Source organism: Pangasianodon hypophthalmus, chromosome 10, assembly GCF_027358585.1.
Source record: "Pangasianodon hypophthalmus isolate fPanHyp1 chromosome 10, fPanHyp1.pri, whole genome shotgun sequence".
Classification (NCBI taxonomy): Eukaryota; Metazoa; Chordata; class Actinopteri; order Siluriformes; family Pangasiidae; genus Pangasianodon; species Pangasianodon hypophthalmus.
The window spans coordinates 23,143,825-23,168,831 of NC_069719.1; the positions used below are offsets into that span (position 1 = coordinate 23,143,825).

Genomic DNA, 25,007 nt, shown 5'->3' on the forward strand with positions numbered 1-25,007 from the left:
TTGAACCACGGATTGACATGATGTGTTCTCAGAAACAGGCTCAACCGTCACACTGAATACTCTTTATATATTTTATTTTATGACAATATATGTTATGCGCACTATATGCATACTAAGTAGTACGTCAAGGGTGTCATCACGCATTGCTTTGGATATTATGGGGGTGGGAGGCGCGACTGAAATTACACAAACCCGGGGGGCTGTCCTAAAAGGTTGAAAACCCCTGCTCTGAAGCATTAACACTGTGGGCATTTTGATGACGGCAAACGGCTTGGCCCACTGAGTATTTAAAACTATGTTAAGTAAACCGACTTATGTACAACATGGCTTGCAAGAACACACGATATTCAAAAGAGAGGTGCTCATTTTCCCTTATTTGATTCAAATCGACAACTGCTTTCTGCCGATACAGGCGTTCGCCATCCCGAGAGGGATACAAAATTCGGAACAGCACCTACTTCAGAGAGTTGCCCCTTGATGTCCACTGTTTCCTACGTACTATTCTACTTATTCTCAGACATTAACTTAATTTGCATTTGTAGCTAATCATGACAGCATTCCAAGACACAAAGAGTGATGCTAGGCGATAGCTAAGGACACCGCTCGCTACTTTACGCTTAACTGTAACACAAGTGCTTTCCTTTTCCATTGTTTGTGACACTAATTTCAGCTTAATATTATTCATATTCATTATTAATTTGTGTCACAGTATTGGTAATAAAACCCGTGTCCGTGGGCTCTATTGGTAGTTGCCATACAAGTGAGGCACCTGCTTTTGGTGGTTCTGCTGTTTTACTTGCACGGCTGCTCAGACGTTCATAGAACTTACTAGCGTAGTTAGCTAACGTTTCAATAAAAGCAAGATACAGATACTTGGTGTTTGTATTAAGGACCATTTGTAGACAGCATTTGCACTGGTGCCGCAAGCGAGCTTAAATGTATACGTTACTTTATGTCACGGTAGCGGTCAAAATAGCTAGCAAAAGGCCGAGAAAGCCCTGTCTGGCCAAGAGAGTATCTATTTCTTTATGTTTTATCGTGTTCTTATGTTAAATAACCATGAAACAATGCTTACCTTACTTACAATGCTTATAGCAATGATGTGCTGTGTGATTTGGGCGGAAACAGGAACTGAGGCCACAGCTGAGGAGACGGAGACAGGAAGAACGTTTTACTACGTGATGAACAGTAGCTCCTTTGGCCGTTGACGAGACTCCGGCTTCCACGGCTGGGCACTGCGAATTCGTGGAATAAATCTACAATAATTTATGTCTCATTCAAAAGACATAGTTCGAGGTCGCCTGTCTTATACCGTTGTGTTTACCCAATACGCGCCCCCTGCCTGATTCAATTGCGCGCATGCGCACACATTTGATTACACATTACGACTCTTCCCGATCTGTACCGCGCATGTGTGTAATTTTACGACGTTACAGCACATTTTGTGGCATTTCAAAATAAACTTTAGTTGTTTGAATGTTGTGACTCTTGGGAGAACAGGATGAAAAAATTATGATTTTTTATTTATTTATTTTTTTAATCAATCATTACAAAAATATCTATTGCAGCAAAAGAATGCGAGGTGAAACACGACGGGTGTCAGCGGTTTGGAGCTCCATGTAATTCCATCACCAAAGTTTAAAAAAAATTACACTATTTTTAACTACTGTTAAAAGGCTTGGTGTAAATACATAACGTATATGCGCTTGTTTGTTACGACTGAGGATGAGACGAGGTCTGGTGCGCCGTAGTACCGGCAAACGCCACGGTGTAAGAGGCACCAGAGACGGAGCTATTGCTGACTACTACAAAGGATGCAACAGATAATGGGTAAATTCTCAACATTTATTATGCAAGGTGCAGAGGAATAAACATTTGATTATTACAAATAAATATTCCTGCAGGGCATTACCCAGTTTTACAGCTGAGATCAATCTAACATCACACAGTACATTAAAATAACTACACGGTATATTAAAATAACAGAATAACATTTAAAATGTAACCATATCTGTTTATATCACTGTCCTCTCATAGACCCATAGCATCTCAAGAAAGATAGCAGAGCTAATAAGTTTTCTCCTATGATCTACATAGTTTGCTTTCCAGCCCAAATATCCAATATGCAAAACATGTAGTTTTCTTACAGGTTTAGCTGTGTTGTGCCTAGACATAGTCATGGACAAGGGGTAACCCATGCAAATCCCAGAATGGCCCAAAGTGGGTTGTCTGTGGGCAGCCCATACTTTTCCATGTCCACTCGAATCCCATGCATTGGGCCTATACCTATTTTACTCATATTGGCCCAAAGCAGGTTGTCTTTGTGCAGCCCACATGAATCCCATTTGGGACCACTGCACGCTAGCCTTCATTGGGCAAATACCTATTTTACCCACACTGCACCAACATGGGTTTTCTGTGGGCAAACCAACACTTTGGCATGCCCACACAAATCCCATGTGGGACCACTGCAGGTTGGGTTCATTGGGCCAATACCTATTTCACTGACATTGGCTCAATGCAGGTTTTCTGTGAGCAGCCCACACTTTCTTCTTATAGGCTTAACTCAAGGCAGAAGAATATGCAGTGTCTCACAAAAATGAGACTGCCCTTTCTTCCCTGTGTGTGTGTGCTTGTTCTGGTGACGCGGAGCAGGAGAAGCCAAAGCAGAGAATATTTTGGTTTTGAATTTGGTCATTATGAAAATAAAAGGCCGAAAGGCTAAAAGTGTATCTGGGTCTCCTGTATTCTCTTTGCACCTTCATGACCTGTTACAGTAATTTAATTATTAGCATTAATATAAACAACTTTTACTTATGCAAGGAATTGTAGACCGTTGTCACCTCAAGTAAAGAACCAGTTAGATAGCCTAGATAGATTGCCAGCAGATAGCTTAAATTTAAACAATTATTAAAACTACTTTAGTACAGTTATTGTGTGTAGAACATACAGTGGATATAAAAAATCTACATACCTCTGTTAAAATGGCAGGATTTTGTGATATAAAAAAATTAAGCTAGGTTAAACAATGTCAGAACTTTGTTCACCATTATTGTGAAATTACAATATATAAACTCAAGTAACAAACAACCAGAAATGTTTTAGGGGGAAAAAAGAATAACAAAAACCTTCCAATACCCAGCTTGCATAAGTGTGCACCCCTTTTATAATTGGGAATGTGGCAGTGTTCAGAATCACTTAATCACATTCAAACCTATAGGATTTTCCTGACATCTTCTTAATAACATCTAACTGGAAAACCATGGGCCGCAAAGAGCTTACAAAGCAGGTACGGGATGTCATTGTTGAAAAAATATCAGGAGAGGGTTACAAAAAATTTCATGGAACACTGTAAAGACAATAATCAACAAGTGGAGAAAATACAGCACAACAAGACCAGGAGAAAACTAGTCAGAGAGGCTGCCAAGAGGCCTACAGCAACATTAAAAGAACTGCAGCAATTTCTGACAAGTACTGATTGCTCCCATAATGTGACAGAAATCTCCTCAGTTCTTCATATGTCTGGGCTACGGGGGAAGGTAGCAAGATGGAAGCCTTTTTAATTTAAAAAAACAAACAAACAAACAAAAAAAACATCCAAGCCCAGCTAAAGTTGGCAAAAAATACATCCAGTCTCTCAAAACCATGTGGAGTAATGTGTTATGGTCTGAAGAGACCAAAGTTTAACTTTCTGGCCATAATACCAAAAGATATGTTTGGCGCAAAAAAAAAAAAAAAGAAACAGCATGTCACCAAGAGAACACCATCCCCACAGTGAAGCATGGAGGTGGCAGCATCATGCTTTGGGGCTGTTTTTCTTCAGCTGGAACTGGGGCTTTAATCAGGATGGAGGCAATAGTAAATAGCTCCAAGTACCAGTCCATTCTGGCCACCACAGTATCGTAAAATGTCCTTAATAATGTCCTGCACACTCCAAAGGACCCTAGTCTCCTCAGCAGGTGGAGGCGACTCTGGCCCTTCTTGTACAAAGCATCAGTGTTATCCAGCCAGTCCAGTCTATTGTTTAGGTGGACACCTAGGTACTTGAACCTATCCACCAACTCAATGTCCAAGCCCTGGATGGTCACTGGTATGTGGTGCAGTGTTCTCCTTCTCCATCTCCTTCGTCTTACTGGTGTTCAAGTGGTTACACTCACACCAGTCAACAAAGTCCTTGATGACGTCCCTGTATTCCTGTTCATTCCCATCAGATACACATCCAACAATGGCTGTATCATCTGAGAACTTTTGGAGGTGGCAGGTGTTGGTGTTATAACTGAAGTCCGAGGTGTACAGTGTGAAAAGGAACAGGGAGAGCACCGTGCCCTGGGGAGCCCCAGTGCTGCAGAGTGTCTCCCAGTCTGTAGTATCGAAACAGTCTCTCAGTCTCTCACTGGCCTCCTCGGACCAGATCTGCACAGACTTTTTCTGTGGTGGTTTTCTCTTCACCCTGGGTGTGTATTCAGGAAGCAGACGGACAAGGTTGTGATCCGAACGGCCCAGCGGGGGTAGGGGGAAGGAGCTGTATGCGTCCTTTACATTTGCATACAGCAGGTCTAGTGTTTTATTGTCTCTGGTGTGGCATTGAACATATTGTGTGAATGTGGGAAGAGTGGAAGATAGACAGGCATGGTTGAAGTCACCAGAGATGAGAAGGAGAGACTGCGGGTGCCGGGTCTGTAACTGAGTTACAACACTGTGTAATAACTCGTACATATTTATTGCGATGATGTGTGAAAACTCCCTCGGAAGGTAATATGGCCGAATGCTGACAGCGAGTAACTCAATGTCCTTGGTACAGCGTTGTTGCTTAACACTGATGTGCGCTGGGTTGCACCACTTCTCGTTTAAAAACACCGCCAGGCCCCCTCCTTTCTTATTACCGCTCTCCACAACTTTCCTGTCCGCCCGTACAATTTTAAAACCATCCAGAGTTACCAGTGAGTCCGATGTAAGATTATTCAGCCACGTCTCAGTAAAAAACATAAGGCTGCACTCCCGGTATTCTCTCTGCAGCCGGGCTAGCGCCATTAGCTCATCCATCTTATTGGAGAGGGAGCAGACGTTTCCCATGATAATAGATAATCCTTGCGTCTCAGTCCTGCTCTGCAGCCTCTTCTCCTTCTCCGTATCTCTGAAGGAATCTCCGGTTTCTGCCCGTAGAGAAGTCCGGCGCGACTTAGAGCTAACAGCTGATCCTGGGTGTAAACAATTGTGGAGTTGCATAGGGGTTTGATAAAGTGCATAAAAATACAAAAAACACGCCAAGAAACATTATAAGAAACCAAAAAAAGCAGAAAGTAAAGCAGAGCTACTGTGACTGGCTGCCACACGTGCGGCGCCATCTAGATAAAATCTAAAGGTGCCTCAACTGTATATTAGTTTAGGGGTGTGCAAACTTATGCAAACAGGTTATTGTACATATTTTATTTTTCATTTTTTCCCCTAAATTTATTGTTTCTTCTTTAATTTACAGGTTGCAATTTCACAATGAAGGTAGAAAAGTGCTTATGTGGTTTGTCTTGGTTTCATTTTTTATTTGCATCACAAAAACCTGCCATTTTAACAGGGGCATATAGACATTTTATCCACTGTATCAATTGTGAATAAGTAATGTTCCTAGTTTGAAACTGTCCTAATATTAAGTCAACTGTAATCAAAATTGCCTGAGGGTGAGCACTGTGCTAAATTACTACCGACTTGCCAGTAACAACTGTGGCACAAGCACCTCTTCTGTAATTTTATCACAGCTCATCTCAGAATAAAAAAGTTGAGCACCCAGGCACAATTGTGTACTGTTTTCTAGCGTTCTAATAGGCAATACACAGACATCTAAAACTGTTTCAAACAGACATTCTAAAACTCCAGTCATATAACTACTGTCTATTAATAGCCCTAGTGAATCAGTGAGATGAGTCTGTCGGGCATGTAATATAATATGCACATGAACAGCCCCAATGGCAGCAGTTTAACCCTTATCCCTTACAGTCTCATATACCTACAATCTTAAAATGACAAAGAAATCAAGCATTTAACAATTAAAAAACTGCTTAAAGTAGCATGTTCCTACCTTGATTTTTTTTTTTTTGCACCAGTCCATCCTAACTATTTGATTTTAACAGTATGTGATCTAGCCTGTAAAATGTAAGGAACTATCACTAATCTGTAATTCTAGATAATTACTGTTGCAGGCCTGCTGAGATTTGGACTTTGGAACATTTATCACAACATATACTACAGTACACACAATCCATACACAGAAGAAACCTTGTAAAACAGTTTTAACAGGTGGAATTTTGAAGAGAACCAATGTATCAGGTGGCCTCCCCCAGGAAGAGAACTAGACGGTACCAAATTAAAGAACATATATGTTTCTCCATCCTACTCTGTATTTCTCACCACGTGATATGACAGCAATGTGTAGCAGTGGAACTAACAACAATACAATGCTAACATAACAGACATTAACATGACTAGCCAAGCAGAACAAATAGCAGAAAACAGTTAGCCAAAAGCAAAGTACAGAAACTTAGCAGAGAAGTGTAGTAAAGCACACAAATGCAAGCACTGAGAAATTGAAAGTAAAACACTAAAGTGAGAATCTGTGTGTGTGCATGCGTGTGTGTGTGTGTGTGTGTGTGTGAGAGAGATACAGAGAGAGGGAGAGAGAGCTGAAGGGCTGGCAGAAAGACCTATAGGTCTGTTTTCATCAACTGTCAAATTTGGCAGGTGACAGGTGGTCATGATTATTTATGGCAACAGGTGTTGGGTGATATCCTATAAGTATTGTATTTAACAGTCGTTAATCATTAATCAAAGTTTGAGACAAAGAATGTAGATTTTACAAATACTTTCTCACACGTGCATGTGCACAGAAGCAGACACTCGTACTTATTTAAGATCAATTGTCATTGGGATGCAATGCAGTACATCTCCAGTATGGAGGGTGTATTCTGTTCAACAGTTGTCCTGCCACAGATAAAATTAGACACGTACTTTTAAAAAAACATGCATAACTATTCAACTTTGGGGTAGGAAAGATCCAGGGTGGGTCTTAAGACACACACACATACTTTACTGCATACAGACGCTGTTACATATGTTTCAATAATCCTATTTTTTGTCATCTTTTATCATTTTTAACAGGTGTTGTTCATCAATCAAAGTTTCAAACAAAGGATCATTCCAATTTTACAAATTGAAAACACTCTGATTCAATTTGTAATTTGTCTTACCCACACTCACACTGACACTCATCTCACTTAAGGTCAAAGGTCATTGGGATGTAATGCTGCACGTCTCCAGTTTGGAGGTTGTATCCTGTTCAACAGTTGTCCTGCTATGAATACAATTAGACACATGCAAAAAAATAAATAAATAAAAATAAAAAAATAAAAAAACACTATTTTCTCTGACCAATCAGAATAAAGAAGTATGTACAGTACATACCCTAAAATGTTTTCCTTTCAAATACTTTACCTGTTTGGATGTAGGATACCACTACCGCTTTGAGTGCTCAACTATAGGTGCTTGTCCAAATGCACCAAAATAGTCGAAGTCTACTTTGCAAAGATTTGAGAACATTTTAGAGCATGATAAAATACAATATTGGCTAATGGTTGCATAGCTGGATTTTCTTTCAGTGAGAAAAAGGGGGCTGTTGTGCTGTTGTCAACTAACAGCTCAAGAAAATCTTCATCCACATCTGAAGGAAGTCTCATCAACCAAGAGCTTTAGAAGTTCATCAAGAGGAGATCACACTTGCTCCAAGACTCCGCATCCTGGTTCCTGCAAAGCCTCCAACTCTCGCCTTCGCACCGCTGTGAACCATTCATCAGAGTTTTGCAACCCGCCTACGAGACTCTGCCAGGTTCGCGCCTCACTCTGTTTATCTTCCTCATTGGTCTTTCGAGACGCTACATAAGGCCAACCAGACCGCCGACCAATCAACATCGCTGGAAACTCCTTCCAATCAACAATGTAACGAGGGAATCCCTGGCAACACAAATGCAAGTATAGTACCTCCAGATTCTCGCTGAACTGGTGCAGTTAATACAAGTTTAAAGCCCTTTTAAACGAAGCGAATGTTAAATTAAACTGAAAGTTCATGGTTCGTTCAGGTCATGGTCTGAGAAACTGCTAGAAACTTGGAATTTCATTCACTCTCTTTTCAAAGCCATTTTCACCCCCGTTTACGTGTGTGTGTGTGTGTGTGTGTGTGTTTGTGTTAGATTAGTTTCTGTGTTTTAGAATAGTAATAAAGTCTCATCTGATTTCTTTTAAAGGCCAGTGTCTTGTGTCTCTGTGCTTCAAATTTATTGCCTTACACTGCCGATCTTGTTACTGTGCTCTTAATATAGTGTTTCACTCTATTTAGGATATTATTGCCGGTGGCCACGGAGGTAATATCCCATATACAATTAATAAATACACTCATTTCAACTTATCGCTGGACGAATAGTTGATCAGCTATTAAAATATTAAGTTTACAAATTTTCCCTTCTGAGCTGATCTAATCTCCTATATATTTTGGTGGAGAATACATCAGCTTAATCTAAACAGCTAATTTCCCTACAGGAATGACATTTTCAACTTCTCATGGACAGAACTCTCCACCCTCACAACACATATGCCTCTACTTATTTAGATGATGTTATCATGGCATTTGCAATCATCAGTCATTATCTGAGAGCTGTCCTGAGATCCCTGAGATGGGTTGGACTCATAGCAAATCCAAAGAAGTATGCAATTGGACAGGTGTAAGTACACTATCTGGGCTTCCACTTGGGCCATGGGCAGGTGTGTCCCCAAATTGATAAGACAGCAGTTATTGCAGCCTACCCAAGACCCAAGACCAAAAAGGGGGTGAGGCAGTTCTTGGGGCTGGCTGGCTGTTATCATAGGTTCGTGCCTAATTTTTTGGATGTGACCAGCCCACTGATTGACCTCACTAAAAAAGGGAGCACCAGATTTGGTCCAGGAATGGAACCATGTGAGCAGGCTTTTGTCAGGTAAAAGTGGTTTTGTGTGGGGGCCTACTGTTGCATTCTCCTGACTTTTCTCTCCCTTTAGTTCTGCCGACTATGTGTTGGTGGGCTGGGGGCCATTTGGTCCCATGTGGCGGATGGGGATGAACGCCCCGTGTGGTACATCAGCTGGAAGCTCTTGGAAAGTTAGACTAGGCATAGCACAATCGAGAAAGAGTGTCTGGCCATCATATGGGCGGTCCTCGCTCTCCTATACTACCCTTACCTTCTGTTCTGATCATGCTCCACCGCCTACTTTAATAAAATGCTTAAAAACATGATTCGTAAGTTCATACACAGTGATAGGTGGAATTGGAATAAATGGCTGAAAGCTCTATTATTTGCAGTCTGTGATGTTCCCCAGGCCTCTGAATGAATAATTTGACTTGCCTGGATGCACTTCATGTGCAGCCAGCTATATCGGGTACCTGAATACAAAAACCTGTAGCTCAGGATGAATTGGGAAAAATCCTAGAGATGGAAGTAATCGAGGAGATCCACAGTGAGTGGAACTGTCATGAGGGAAAGTCCAGGGAGACGGATGCAAAGTGCAGAACTTCTTTAATGGGAACAAAAACAACTAAAACAGACCAAATCACAGGAAAAGAACCAAAAACTGGGACAACGAGGAGCTAAGATAAAGCTAGGCAAGGCTAGGAAAGCTTTAATTTGAAAAACAAAACTATACACAGGGCAAACAGTAACCAAAATCTCACCACACACATAAACACAGGCATGAACATAAGCTTAAGCAACAAAGAAAGAAGGAAAACACAGAACTTAAATAAGGCGGCAAATTGGAAAATGGAGCAGGCAACAAAAGAAGTTCAAAAGGTGAGCACGTGTGCCCTCTAGTGGTCTGGTGAGGAATAGTACCTGGTGGCCATGACAGGAACAGCACCATCATGATGGTTCCCAAGGTTTGAAACTTTGCTTCCCTAGTTTTGTCACCATGCAGGATATCAGTAGAATGACTTTTTAACACAGCTGTCATGAGTGCTGTAGCAGTGTATGATATAACCTAAAGAACCTTTTAGTGTATGATATGACTAAAAGACACAGAACATTCAGTTTGTATGAAAACTTGTCAACTACCTAGATTGTGTGTCTGACTTTAATACTAACCACCCCTGACAAAACAGGGGATCACCCTTAAGACAGTACATCATGATGTCACAATCCCAAGCATAATATTTTTGCACCTTTTCCCCCTTTCTTCTAAATACAAATGGATACCTTTAATAAACATAGTCTTTATAGTAATGTATTTGTTATCATTCAGATGTTCACCTAGTATTTGTGGATATTGGCATGAATAATGTTTTATAACTGATTCTGCACTTTGCAAATGATGAACTAATCAAACGACAAGCAGTAGTCAAGTAGAGAGTCGGACTTGCAATCCGAAGGTGAACCTGAAGGTCGTGGGTTCGACTCTCAGGCAGGGATTGTAGGTGGGGGGAGTGAATGACCAGCGCTTTCTTCCACCCTCAATACCATGACTGAGGTGAGACCCTTGAGCAAGGCACTGAACCCCCAACTGCTCCCCTGTGCCGCAGCAAAAAAAAAAAAAAAAAAAGAAAAAAAGGCTGCCCACTGCTCCGGCTGTGTGTTCACGGTGTGTGTGTGTTCACTACTGTGCGTGTGCACTTGGATGGGTTAAATGCAGAGCACAAATTCCGAGTATGGGTCACCATACTTGGCCACAAGTCACTTCACTTCACTACCTTTCATTATTAATACGAATAGCCTGGAGTCCCAGAACAATTACCAACAGCACTACTGAATATAAGATAGTAATCATTACAGGTAAATTTGGGACACTTTTTTGCCAAATAGAACAGCAATAAAATAACTATGCACATAAAAAATTAAGACATACACTGCTCAAAAAAATTAAGGGAACACTTAAGTCACACATTGGATCTCGATGAACGAAATATTCAAGTTGAAAATCTTTGCTTATATACATTTTGTAATTTGTTGAGAATAAAATTATGTCACAATGGTCAATGGAAGCCAAAGTCATCAGCAAATTGAAGGCTGGATTCAAAATCACCAAAAATCAAAGTAATCACCAAGAATTACAGGCTGATCCAACTTGCACGAATTTCATCACGGCAGCTCATAATGTAAGTCAGCAGTGTGTGTATAGCCCCCACGTGCCTGTATGCACTCCCGACAATGTCTGAGCATGGTCCTGATTAGATGGCAGATGATGTCCTGGGGGAGCTCCTCCCAGACCTGGATCAGGGCTACAATGAGCTCCTGGACACTCTGTGGTGCTACTTGGCGGCTTTGGATGCTCCGATACATAACGTCCCAGAGGTTCTCAATTGTATTGAGGTCTGCTGAATGTGAGGGCCAGTCAATGGCATCAATGCCTTCGTCATCCAGAAACTGCCTACACACTCTGGCCACCTGAGGCCACGCACTGTCATGCACCAGGAGGAGCCCAGTGTCCACTGCACCAGCGTAAGGTCTGACAATGGAAAGGATTTCATTCCGGTACCTAACAGCAGTAAGGGTACCGTTGGCTGGCACATGGAGGTCTGTGCGACCCTCCAACTATATTCCTTTCCAGACCACCAGTGACCCACTGCCAAACTGGTCATGTTGGACAATTTTGCAGGCAGCATAACATTCCCCACAGCATCTTCAGACTCTTTCACGTCTGTCACATATGCTCAGTGTGAACCTGCTCTCATCTGTGAAGAGAACGGGCACCAATGGTGGATCTGCGAATTCTGGTGTTCTCTGGCAAATGCCAATCGAGCTGCACGGTGCTGGGCTGTGAGCACAGGTCCCATTAAAGGATATTGGGCCCTCATGCCACCCTCATGGAGTCTGTTTCTGACATTTTGGTCAGAAACATGCACACCAGTAGCCTGCTGAAGTTCATTTTGTAGGGCTCTGGCAGTGCTCCTCCTGTTCCTCCTCACACATATGAGCAGATACCGGTCCTGCTGCTGGGTTGTTGCCCTTCGATGGCCCTGTCCAGCGCTCCTTGTGTAACGGCCCATCTCCCGGTATCTCCTCCATGCTCTTTAAACCATGCATTAAGAGCCGGGGGGTGAAAACTTTTGAACAGAATGGAGATGTGTACATTTTTCTTATTTTGCCTAAATATCATATTTTTTCATTTAGTACTGCCCTTCAGAGGCTACAAAAGTTACATATTTCCCAGAAGACAAAATAAGTTAAATTTACCCTGATCTTCAAATTCAAAAAGTTTTCACCCCCCGAATCTTAATGCATGGTATTTCCTTCTGAAGCATCACTGAGCGTTTGAACCTTCTGTAACAGTTGCATGTGAGTCCCTCAGTTGTCCTCAGTGTGAAAAGATGGATCTCAAAATCATAGTCATTGTTTGAAAGGGTTCAAATACACAAAAATGTGGGAAAACCAAAGAATTTGTGGGACCTGAAGGATTTTTCTGAAGAACAGCAGGCAGCTTAACTGTTCAGGACAAACAAGGGACTCATGAACAACTATCACTAAACAAAAAAACACAGCTGTGGATCATTCAGGTAACAACACAGTATCTTCTTTTATGTTCAATGGGGTTTAAGTCTTGGCTTTGGCTAAGCCACTCAAGGACATACAGAGACTTACCCTGAAACCACTCCAGTGTTGTTTTGGCTGTTTGCTTAGGGTCGTTGTTATGTGAAAGGTGAACTGTCACCCCAGTCTGAGTTTGTGTGCACTTTGGAGGAGGTTTTCTTCAATATGTTTCTGTATTTGGCTGCATTCATTCATCCCTCAATTGTTACCAGTCTCCCTGTCCCTGCCACTGAGAAGCAACCCATAGCATGATGCTGCCACCACCATGTTTCACTGTAGGGATGGTATTAGGTGATGTGCAGTGCCTGTTTTTTCACCAGACATAGTGCTTGCCATTCTACCCAAAGAGTTCAACTTTCATCTCATCAGACCAGAGAATCTTTTTCCACACGTTGCCAGCATCCCTTATGTTGTCATATGCCTTTTACTCATAGTCTTGCCACTCTGCCATAAAGGCCTGATTTATGCAGTGCATGGAGATGGTTATCCATTCATCAGGTTGTCCCATCTCTGCACGGGATTTTTGGAGCTCTTTTAGTGTAACTGTTTTAGTGTAACCGGTTCTAGCTTACCTCCTTGACCAAGGCCCTTTTTTCCTGGATGCACAGTTTGGCTGGCTGGGCAACACTAGGAAAGTCCAAGGTTGTCTCAAGCTTCTTCTATTTCAAAATTATTGAGGCCACTGTGATTCTGAGAACGCTCAAAGCCTTAGAAATTGTTTCATATCCTTGCCCTGATCTAGACCGTTCCTTGGACTTTGTGGCTTGGTTTTTGTCCTGACAATGCAGTCTGTGGGTCCTTATAGACCTTGGTGTGTAGCTTTCCAAAGTATGTCCAATCAATTCAAATTGCAACAGGTGGATTCCAATTGAGTTCTAGACACATCTCAAGAAGAATTTAAGTAAACAAGATGCATCTGACCACAATTTGGGTTGCCACAGCAAAAGGTCTGATTACTTTTGTGAATAAGGGATTTCAATTTTTGATTTTAATTAATTATTGAAAATCTCTAAAAACATGTTTTTACTTCGTAATTATGGGCGATTAAGTGTAGATTGATGGGTAAAAATGGCAATTATATCCATTCAAAATCAAATACACAACACAATAAAGTGTACAACAAGGGGTCTGAATACTTTCTGAATCCACTGTACTATATGTCTTGCAATGAACAAAAAACTGAGAGCATATCTACACTGAGCTGCAGCAGAGCAGAAATGTGTGTTTGTATTTTCCCTTTTACTTTGTGTTGGTGACCAAAGCTCTGAAAAGCACTTTGGTAAAAAGAAAGATATAAAAGAAAACCTATGAAAATAAAAGAAAAACCAAGTTGCAAGCCTGCCTCCTGCATCCTAGTTTTCTTCTCCATACCCACAGTGTCACAGTGGTACCAAAACCCAGGACTGAGGAAGATAAGCCACAATGGACCACTTTCCCCTCATAAGTCAACATGTGTGAGTTCTCAGAAAAACTGGGAAGTTGTGTTCATGGGTAAAGATTCAACGCATCTGCTTTAGCCCATGCACAGAACACCTCACCCTCATGAAGATGAATCCACAAGATGGTCCAGCAGCCTTTGTGGGGCGCTTTGTGTAAGCTGCTGTAGTTTGGGCCTAGACATAATGCCAGTGGGCCCTGTGTTCACTTCCCCTGCTGTCAGGGGAGATCCAGTTGGCAGCCCAACAGCTTCCAGTGAGCTGGATATAAGCTAGAGTACCGGCATTTCAAAAAATCAATTCTATAGCAGATCAGCCGCACACCACAACAACAACGGCCCAACAGTTCTGGGATGACTGCCAGAGGTGGCTGCTCACCAAGGGATGTGGATTTAACAATCCTTAATCCTTATGCTTTTTATGTTTGTGTGATGATGCTTGGAATTGGGATAACTGGCTCAGACCCCTATTATATGCAGTACAAGAAGTCTCGCAAGGGGGCTCAAGCACTGTGGTGAAAATTAGGAGGAGGGACCTTCACACAGCAAAAATGAAAATCAATATGTTTTTGACCTGACAGTAAAACTTCATTCATTGGGTCAACTAACATAGGAGAATATGCTACAGGCTCAAGAAATTAAATCCATCCTATATAATGGGGCACTCAGCTACATGAGTTTTCACCAGAAGTTCTCACATTATTACCCACAACGAGTTAGCACCAGGAGGAGTAGCATGTGAAGGATCATTAAGTGGGGGAATGATGAAACAGGAGGCAGGCTGGGTTTGAGCCCACAAAGCGACTTTTATTTTTACTTTCACTTTTCTCTGACTCGATTTTCAGTGGTACAATTTTAATCTCTCGCACATGAACTCACACCGAGCAGTCTTCTCTCCAGCTCTCTCTCTTGAGGTGTTCTTTTCTCTCCTCTTTACCCTTGTCACCACTCACTGCAACACAGAACATTCATTAATGGAATTCCCAGCAGGTGTGCATTCCTTATCACTCACCTTCTCCGATTCCGCCCCCCATTCACAAACTGGCGCTCGAGCATGCCCCTGCCTCCACATAGCGTTTAGAAATTTTGGGTCTCAGAATAATAATAACTAGAATTTACATTTTCTGAAGAAAATGTGGGTGGTGCTTGCCCATGCAAAATGTGATACCAACACGCAGCTGCACATGCCGGGCAGTAGGGGCAGCTACAGCTACAGGCTTTATGGCAGTCTGTTCCCGTGCATATGACATCACTAGAATACCCATAATGCAGTTATCATCATTGAGCCTGGTGTTTTATTGTATCACATGTCTATGTTGTCGTAGTTAACATAACAAAATTCTACTAAGTCAGCTGAGCTTTTTGATAGATAGGGTGCAAATACTTGTAGAATTCATTAGATAGATAGATTGATAGCTAGATAGAGTGCCAATATTTGTAGAGTTGATTAAATAGAGAGATAGGCAGACAGATAGACAGACAGATAGATAGATAGATAGGTAGATAGATTGATAGATTGATAGAGTTTTAGTGGAGAATGAGTGAGAGAGAAAGAAATATGGAGAGAGAGTGTGTGGGTGTGCTAGTGATAGAGAGATGGATGGAGAGAGTATATGACCTTGATAGAGAGATAGAGAAAAGGGAAAGTCTCTGTTACACATACATTGACAGAGTGAGAGAGAGAGAGAGAGAGAGTGAGAGAAGAAGGGCTTCAGGTCTCACAGGCCATGTGAGTGGTGATTGCCCATGCAAAATGCGACCCCGACAAGCAGCTGCACATGCCGATCAGTAGAGGCAGCTACATGTACGTATGAAGCATAACTAATTTGACCTATACCAGTAGCAGTAATGATATATTGATATTGATATGATATAGTGTATTTTATTTGAGTTTTTGATATAATAGAGTTTATGGCAGTCCATTCGCATGCATGTGACGTCACTAGAATACCCATAATGCAGTTATCATCATTGAGCCTGGTGTTTTATTGTATCACATGTCTATGTTGCGGTAGTTTTATGATTCCACTTATTTTGGGGGTTAACGTGCACATGACATCACCAGAATACCCATAAAGCAATTCTCCTCAGTCCATCAAGCGGTTTGATGTGTCACATGTCTATGTTACAGTAGTTTTGTTATTCCACTTATTTTGGGGTTAATGTGAAGTGACGGCACATGATGTCACTAGAATACCCATAACGCAATTTTTCTCATCGAGCCAACCGTTGTGATATGTCACATGCCAATGTTGCGGTAGTTTTGTGATTCCACTTATTTTGACTCACTAAAAACATCACTAAAATACCATAATGCAATTCTCCTCATTGAGCCAATCATTTTGATGTATGACATGGCTGCAGTAGTTTAGTGATTAGACTCAGTTATGGCCTGTTGGCTCCTGCTACTGATTTCGCAATGAGCGTGGAGTTGGGGGGGAAGTTTTGTCCAGGAGTAATAATAATAATAATAATAATAATAATAATAATAATAATAATAATAATAATTATTATTATTATTATTGTTATTATTATTATTATTATTATTATTATTATTATTGTATGTGAGACAACAATAGTGATGCTTTGCTACACAAGCATCACTAATAAGCTTATAAAGTAGTATGTTGTGGATAGATTGATATTGATATTGATATCAGGTATTGAGTTGGAGTTTGGCAGCTGTTCGACTGGAGCTACAAATATGAAGTCCAAGGAGATCTCAATGCAAGTGAAGGATGCCATCATTAGGCTGAAAAAACAGATTTTAGATTAGACTTTGCCAAAAAACATCTAAAAAAGCCTCCCATGTTCTGGAATAAGATTCTTTGGACTGATGAAACCAAGATTAACTTGTACCAGAATGATGGGAATAGAAAAGTATGGTGAAAGAAAGGAACAGCTCATGATTCAAAGTATACCACGTCATGTGTCAAACATGGTGGAGGCAGTGTTATGGCATGGGCATGTATGGCTGCCACTGGTGTTTATTGATGATGTGACTGCTGATAGAAGTAGCAAGATGAATTCTGAGGTGTATAGGGCTATACTCTCTGCGCACATTCAGCCAAATGCTACAAAACTGATAGGATGCCTCTTCACAGTGCAGGTGGATAATGACCCTAAACATACAGTGAAAGCAACTCAAGACTTTTTGAAGGCAAAAAAATGGAATATTCTTCAATGGCCAAGTCAGTCGCCTGATCTCAACCCAATAGAGCATGCTTTTCGCTTACTGAAGACAAGACAAGACAAGACAACACCAAGATGGCGGCACGGTAGTAGCACGCAGCGGCCACTCCGGATACAAAATGGTGCTTTTTTCGTCCTTAGGCCGACTTTTTAACGGCACATGGACATCGGAGCTACCGGTGTTCGTGTTTACCACCGCCAGACACTTATAAACCTCAAACACTACAATACAGCCTCTCTGCAAGATGATCTGTTGGAGAAGCTATGCGATCTCGGCTTGCTGCGGGGACCAGGCCTCCAGCCCTCGGCGTCGCCCGATGCCGGGGGAGGGGACGTGGCAAGCGGTGCGCGAGAAAGCAGAAGCGCGGCAAGAGGGCGGGGGTTCGTGCTAGGCTAAAAACAAACCCTAGCCGGCCAGCTCTCCCGTCCATCCTGCTCTTCAATGTCTGCTCCCTGGATAATAAACTGGACTACATCCGACTCCAGCAAGCTACGCGGCGTGAGTTTAGAGACTGCTGCGTCTTTGTTTTCATGGAGACGTGGCTCAGCGACAGATTTCCGGACGCCGCCATTCAGCTAGATGGGCTAGCCTCGTTTCGTGCCGACAGAAACACAGCTCTGTGCGGTAAGGCTCACGGCGGCGGCTTGTGTGTTTACATCAACACGGAAAGGTGCAAGAACTCTGTGCTAGTCTCTAGTTACTGCTCATCAGCATGTGGACTTTGCAACGAGAGGGAAAAACGTGCTGGACCTTGTTTACACAAACATCCCCGGCGCGTACCGGGCGGAGCCCCGCCCCCACCTCGGCTACTCAGACCACATCTCTGTTATGCTAATGCCAGCATACAGACTGCTAGTCAGACGCTCCAAACCGGTTCTGAAGCAGGTGAAAACCTGGCCAGCAGGAGCCATCTCTGCTGTTCAGGACTGTTTTGAACACACCGACTGGCACATGTTCAGGGAAGCGGCAACTGACGGCGACTTCACTGACTTGGAGGAATACGCGACATCAGTGACCAGCTATATTAGCAAGTGCATTGATGACGTCACTGCCTCCAAGACCATCACCTCACGCTCCAACCAGAAGCCGTGGATGACTGCAGAGGTGCGTGTGCTACTGAGGACCCGCGACTCCGCCTTCAGAGCAGGCGATAAGGTGGCCCTAAGAACAGCAAGGGCCAAACTGTCCCGGGCCATCAGAGAGGCGAAGCACACACATGCCCAGAGAATCCACGACCACTTCAAGACCAGCAGAGACACCCGGCGCATGTGGCAAGGCATCCAGAACATCACCAACTACAGGTCATCACCATCTGCCTGTGACAGTGATGCCTCCCTCCCAGATGCGCTGAACGACTTCTACGCTCGGTTCGAGGCACAGAATGGCGTGACAGCGAGGAAGATCACCCCTTCTCCCAATGACCAGGTGCTGCGTCTAACCACGGCTGACGTGAGGAAGACTCTACACAGAGTCAACCCATGGAAGGCTGCTGGACCAGACAGCATTCCTGGCAGGGTGCTCAGGGGATGTGCAGACCAGTTGGCAGATGTTTTCACGGACATCTTCAACATCTCCCTGTGCAGCACCGTTGTCCCGACCTGCTTCAAGGCCACCACCATCGTCCCCGTGCCAAAGTGTCTTCAGTGTCCTGCCTCAATGACTACTGTCCCGTTGCACTTATACCCATCATCATGAAGTGCTTCGAGAGGCTCGTCATGAGGCACGTCAAGACCCTGCTGCCTCCCTCACTTGACCCCCTGAAATTCGCTTACCGCCCCAACCACTCAACAGATGATGCCATCACCACCACCCTCCATCTGGCCCTCACCCACCTGGACAATAAAGACACTTATGTTAGAATGCTGTTCATAGACTTCAGTTCAGCATTCAACACAATCATTCCTCAGCACTTGATCGGAAAGCTGAACCTGCTGGGCCTGAACACCTCCCTCTGCAACTGGATCCTGGACTTCCTGACTGGGAGACCTCAGTCAGTCCGGATTGGGAACAGCATCTCCAACACCACCACACTGAGCACTGGGGCCCCACAGGGCTGTGTGCTCAGTCCACTGCTGTTCACTCTGCTGACTCACGACTGTGTAGCAATGCACAGCTCGAATCATATCATCACGTTCGCCGATGACACGACCGTGGTGGGTCTCATCAGCAAGAACGACGAGTCAGCATACAGAGAGGAGGTGCAGCGGCTAACGGACTGGTGCAGAGCCAACAACCTGTCTCTGAATGTGGACAAAACTAAAGAGATGGTTGTTGACTTCAGAAGAGCACAGAATGACCACTCTCCTCTGAACATCGACGGCTCCTCCGTGGAGATCGTCAAGAGCACCAAGTTTCTTGGTGTTCACCTGGCGGACAACCTCACCTGGTCGCTCAACACCAGCGCCTGTACTTTCTGCGAAGGCTGAGGAAAGAACATCTTCCACCCTCCATCCTCACCATGTTCTACAGAGGGACTATCGAGAGCATCCTGAGCAGCTGCATCACTGCCTGCTTTGGGAATTGCACTGTTTCAGTTCGCAAGACCCTGCAGCGGATAGTGAGGACAGCCGAGAAGATCATCGGGGTCTCTCTTCCCTCCATCACAGACATTTACACCTCACACTGCATCCGCAAAGCCACCAGCATTGTGGATGACCCCACACACCCCTCACACACACTCTTCACACTCCTGCCGTCTGGTAAACGGTACCGAAGCATTCGGGCCCTCACAACCAGACTGTGCAACAGTTTCTTCCCTCATGCCATCAGACTCCTAAATACCTAGAACTGGACTGAAGGAACACACACACACACACACACACACACATACACACACACATACATATACACACACACACATATATACACACACACACAACTGAACTGGTCCAAAGGAACTCACGCATACATACATACATATATATACACACAACGGAACATCCTCTATGCACATGCACTGCACATGTTTTGCACATGTCTTATTATTGCTGCTACTACTATGTTTACACTGTTTACAGTACCTCAGCTGTAATATTTGCACTACTGTCACTTTATCACTTTCAACAGGACTGTGTACTGGTCGGCGTCGTAGTTATGTACTGTCTGTTCTGTCTTGTGCTGTCTGCACATGTTTGCACTTGTGCACTTTACGTTTAATTTATGTAATTTATGTAGTCCCCGTAGTTCTGTGTTGTTCTGTGTTGCCTTATGTGGCACCTTGGTCCTGGAGAAACGTTGTTTCGTTTCACTGTGTACTTGTATATGGCTGAAATGACAATAAACTCCACCTGACTTGACTTGACTTGACTGAAGGCAGAAAGACCCACAAACAAGCAGCAACTGAAGGTGGCTGCAGTGAAGGCCTGGCAAAGCATCTCCAGGGAGGAAACTCAGAATTTGAGTTTTGAGAACATGGGCTCCAGACTTCAGGCAAGTCATTGTCTGCAAAGGATCTTCATCCAATTATTAAAATTATGGTTATATTTACAATTATGTCACTTTGTCCAAATACCTTTGAGCCCCTGAAAATGGAAGTACTTTGCTTAAAATGGCTGTAATTCCTAAATGGTAAATGCCATATTTTTGTGGAAAATCTTAAAATAAAGATAGAAGTCTACATTTCGATCACATCTTGATTGTTTTATTTCAAATCCATTGTGGTGGTATATAAAGGCAAAATCACAAAAACTCTGCCATTGTCCAAATACTTCCAGACCTGACTGTAGATAGATAGATAGACAGATAGATAGGGTGCCAATACTTGTGGAGTTGATTAGACTTATAGACAGACAGACAGACAGATAGATAGATAGGGTGCCAATAATTGTAGAGTTCATTAGATAGATAGATACAGTTGAGGTCAAAAGTTTACATACCCCTTTCAGAATCTGCAAAATGTTTATTATTTTACCAAAATAAGATGGATCATACAAAATGCATGTTATTGTTTATTTAGTGCTGACCTGAATAAGATATTTCACATAAAAGATGTTTACATATAGTCCACAAGAGAAAATAATAGTTGAATTTATAAAAATGACCCCGTTCAAAAGTTTACATACCCTTGATTCTTAATACTGTGTTGTTACCTGAATGATCCACAGCTGTGTTTTTTTGTTTACTGATAGTTGTTCAAGAGTCCCTTGTTTGTCCTGAACAGTTAAACTGCCTGCTGTTCTTCAGAAAAATCCTTCAGGTCCCACAAATTCTTTGGTTTTCCAGCATTTTTTGTGTATTTGAACCCTTTCCAACAATGACTGTATGATTTTGAGATCCATCTTTTCACACTGAGGACAACTGAGGGACTCATATGCAACTATTACAGAAGGTTCAAACGCTCACTGATGCTCCAGAAGGAAAAACATGCATTAAGAGCCGGGGGGTGAAAACTTTTGAACAGAATGGAGATGTGTACATTTTTCTTATTTTGCCTAAATATCATATTTTTTCATTTAGAAGCTTCAGAAGCTTTCATTCAGAGGCTACAGAAGATAGTTACATGTTTCCCAGAAGACAAAATAAGTTAAATTTTCCCTGATCTTCAAATTCAAAAAGTTTTATAAAAACTAAATAAATAATAACATGCATTTTGTATGATCCCTCTTATTTTGGTAAAATAAACATTTTGCAGATTCTGAAAGGGGTATGTAAACTTTTGATCTCAACTACAGATAGATAGATAGATAGATAGACAGACAGACAGGGTGCCAATAATTGTAGAGTTGATTAGATAGATAGACTGACAGGTAGATAGATAGGGTGCCAATAACTGTAGAGTTGATTAGATAGATAGGCTGACAGGTAGACAGATAGGGTGCCAATAATTGTAAAGTTGATTAGATAGATAGATAGATAGATAGATAGATAGGGTGGCAATACTTGTAGAGTTGATTAGATAGATAGATAGATAGATAGATAGGGTGGCAATACTTGATTAGACAGACAGACAGACAGATAGATAGATAGATAGATAGATAGATAGGGTGGCAATACTTATAGAGTTGATTAGACTTAGATAGATAGATAGATAGATGGATAGATAGATAGATAAGAGTTTGAACTATGGAGAGAAATATGGAGAGAGAGAGAGAGAGAGAGAGAGAGAGAGTGACATTGATAGAGAGATAGATGAAGTGACAGTCTCTGTTACATTGGCAGAGTGAGAGCAGAGAAGAGGGGCTTCAGGCCTTGAGCACACGGGTGTATGTGAGTTTTGACAGTTGGAGTTTGAAATCTTGAACATTTCAAGCAAGGCTCTGAACATTCCATCAATGTAGGTGTATGGGAGTTTTTGGAATTGTTGATCATCCTCTAGGGGAAAATCATAAGTCTGATCAGTCTGAACAGCTTGAAGGACTCTGCTGAGTTTGATGGAAATAGCTTGAAAGCTCGAGGAGTTATAACAGTCAGAAATTTGCAACGCAGGTCAATGGTAATTTTGCCCAATTTGAGCTTTCGTAATGGGAAAACTGTAATTCCAATCAGTTAAAAAAGGCATAGAACACAGAACAGGCAGAAGGTCTGTGGTAAGTTTGGTGCATGTAGCTTGAAAGCTCTGAAAGGAGTAGTGGTTTAAAATTTTGGGAATCAGAAGATGAATGACAACTAGAATTTACATTTGCTGAAGAAAATGTGAGTGGTTCTTGCCGCTGCAAAATTCGACACTGACATGCAGCTGCACATGCCGGGCATTAGGGGGACATGTTTGTTGAAGCATAACTAATTTGACCTATGTTGAAGCATAACTGGTTTGACCTATATCGGTAACTGTAATGATTGTAATTAACTTGAGTTTTTAATATAATAGTCTTTATGGCAGTCTGAATACCCATAACACAATTGAGCCGAGTGTTTTGATATGTGACATGTCTATGTTGTGGTATTTGATATGTGACATGTTGCGGTAGTTTTGTGATTCCACTTAATAAGGGCTTTAACATGCACATGACATCAAGTGACGTCACTAGAATACCCATACTGCAGTTTTGCTCATTGAGCTGATCGTTTTGATGTATGACATGGCTGTAGTAGTTTTGTGATTAGACTCAGTTTATGGCCTGTTGTGTCCTGCTACTGATTTCTCAATGTGTGTGGAGTTAAGGGGGGGTCCAGAATTTCCCATTATTGTCTATGGGGCTGGAATAATGCCAATTTCGGGACATTTCCAGTGAAAATTCCTAAACACAATGTGTATATGCCAGGTCTACTAACATGCTTATCTCCCTAAGACAAGCATGTCAGCCGAACAACATCCGAGCTATAACACTCGATAGATAGATAGATAGATAGATAGGGTGCCAATAATTGTAAAATTGATTAGATAGTGAAGGTACTCAAGGCTGCGGTGGGCTGATCACAGACACACAGGAGGCAGACGCAGGGGAAAAATGTGTTCTTTTATTTATAGTTTCGGTGTAGGGTAGGTAAGAGGGATGCAGAGTGAGGGTGAAGAGGAGTGGGGTTGCGGTTGTCCCGTCTTAGGGCATGACAAGCAGGAGTGAGTAGCATTAAGTTGGGGCCCAGGGAGCTTCTTGGAGTGCCGGGGTGCATGTTCTGTCTCTGTGAGATAGAGAAAGGAAAGGATCAGCAGTGTCATCAAGACTGGCTCCACTTACTGTGTCTGCCACACCCTTTTATACTCTCCTGAACTCTCTATGAAATCATTGGCCGTCAGCCATGTGTGTTTCTGCCACCCCATCTTGAAGCCATGTGCTCCCGCGGTATCCACAACAGTGGGGGTGCTGAAGTGGTACTGTCCGTCCAGCACCCAGGCGGCAGTTGTGCGAGGAGCATGAAGTGGTCAAATATATGGCCAAAAGTTTGCGGACACCTGACCATCACATTCATATTTGATTTTTGAACATCCCATTTCAGATTTAGTCCCCCTTTGCACCCTTCCACTCCCCTAGGAAGGCTTTCCACTAGATTTTGGAGCATGGCTATGGGGATTTGTCCATTCAGCCACAAGAGCATTAGTGAGGTCAGGCATTGATGTCAGGTGAGAAGGTCTGGGGCAGAGTCAGCGTTCCAATTAATCCCAAAGGTGTTCAGTGGGGTTGAAAGCCTTTTGTGAATAAATTTTTCTTAGGTAGAGGAGCAGAGTGCATGCAGAGTGCAAGCAGGGACTCTGGCAAGACTAGCTATGACAGCATAACTAAAAAGGAGAGCCAGAAGATAACACAGACACGAGGGCACCCTGGGACTGCCACTCCACTGTCAACAAACCTGAGTGAACGCGTGAGAGTGGGGGGGCAACAGCATCCAAATATCCCAGTTCACCACAACACTCTCACGCGTTCACTCAGGTTTGTTGACAGTGGAGTGGCAGTCCCAGGGTGCCCTCGTGTCTGTGTTATCTTCTGGCTCTCCTTTTTAGTTATGCTGTCATAGCTAGTCTTGCCAGAGTCCCTGCTTGCACTCTGCATGCAAAGTACATTGTCCTTTACCATTAAGGGACAATAAGCATACCGAATAATTGCTCTCTCTCTCTCTCTCCCTCTCTGTCGAGCTACACATGGTACTCCTGAGATGCCAGTGATCCTGACCCCTTCTGCTCTCCAGACCTGCCTGATCCATCCTGATGCCCTACTTCTGGTTGGAGTTCTCATCAATTGGAAATCACTTGCTGCTGCTGAGGATGGACCCACATGGACAGCCTGAAGATCATTGAGATTACTTAGGATGGTACCACTTAAAAACCATGAAGATGGCTTTGGACCACAATTCATATGAACAGTTATGCTATGATGGCTTAGGACTGCGATTGCCATGAACAGTTTTGCACTCAAGT

At 42.8% G+C, this 25,007-nt stretch overlaps 1 protein-coding gene across 4 annotated transcripts in view; it reads right to left on the bottom strand.

Annotated features, from left to right (window-relative positions):
- The window catches only part of fut8a (fucosyltransferase 8a (alpha (1,6) fucosyltransferase)), a 66,075-nt gene extending 64,709 nt beyond the window's left edge, over positions 1-1,366 (bottom strand). For 2 of the 4 annotated variants that reach the window (XM_026926435.3, XM_026926433.3), the window contains exon 1: positions 1,085-1,366. The gene's annotated coding sequence lies outside the window, so the exon portion shown is untranslated. Of the gene's footprint in view, positions 1-1,075 lie in introns of all 4 variants that reach the window. The other 2 variants (XM_026926434.3, XM_026926432.3) reach the window with 1 other exon arrangement.
- Positions 1,367-25,007: the final 23,641 nt, after the last annotated feature.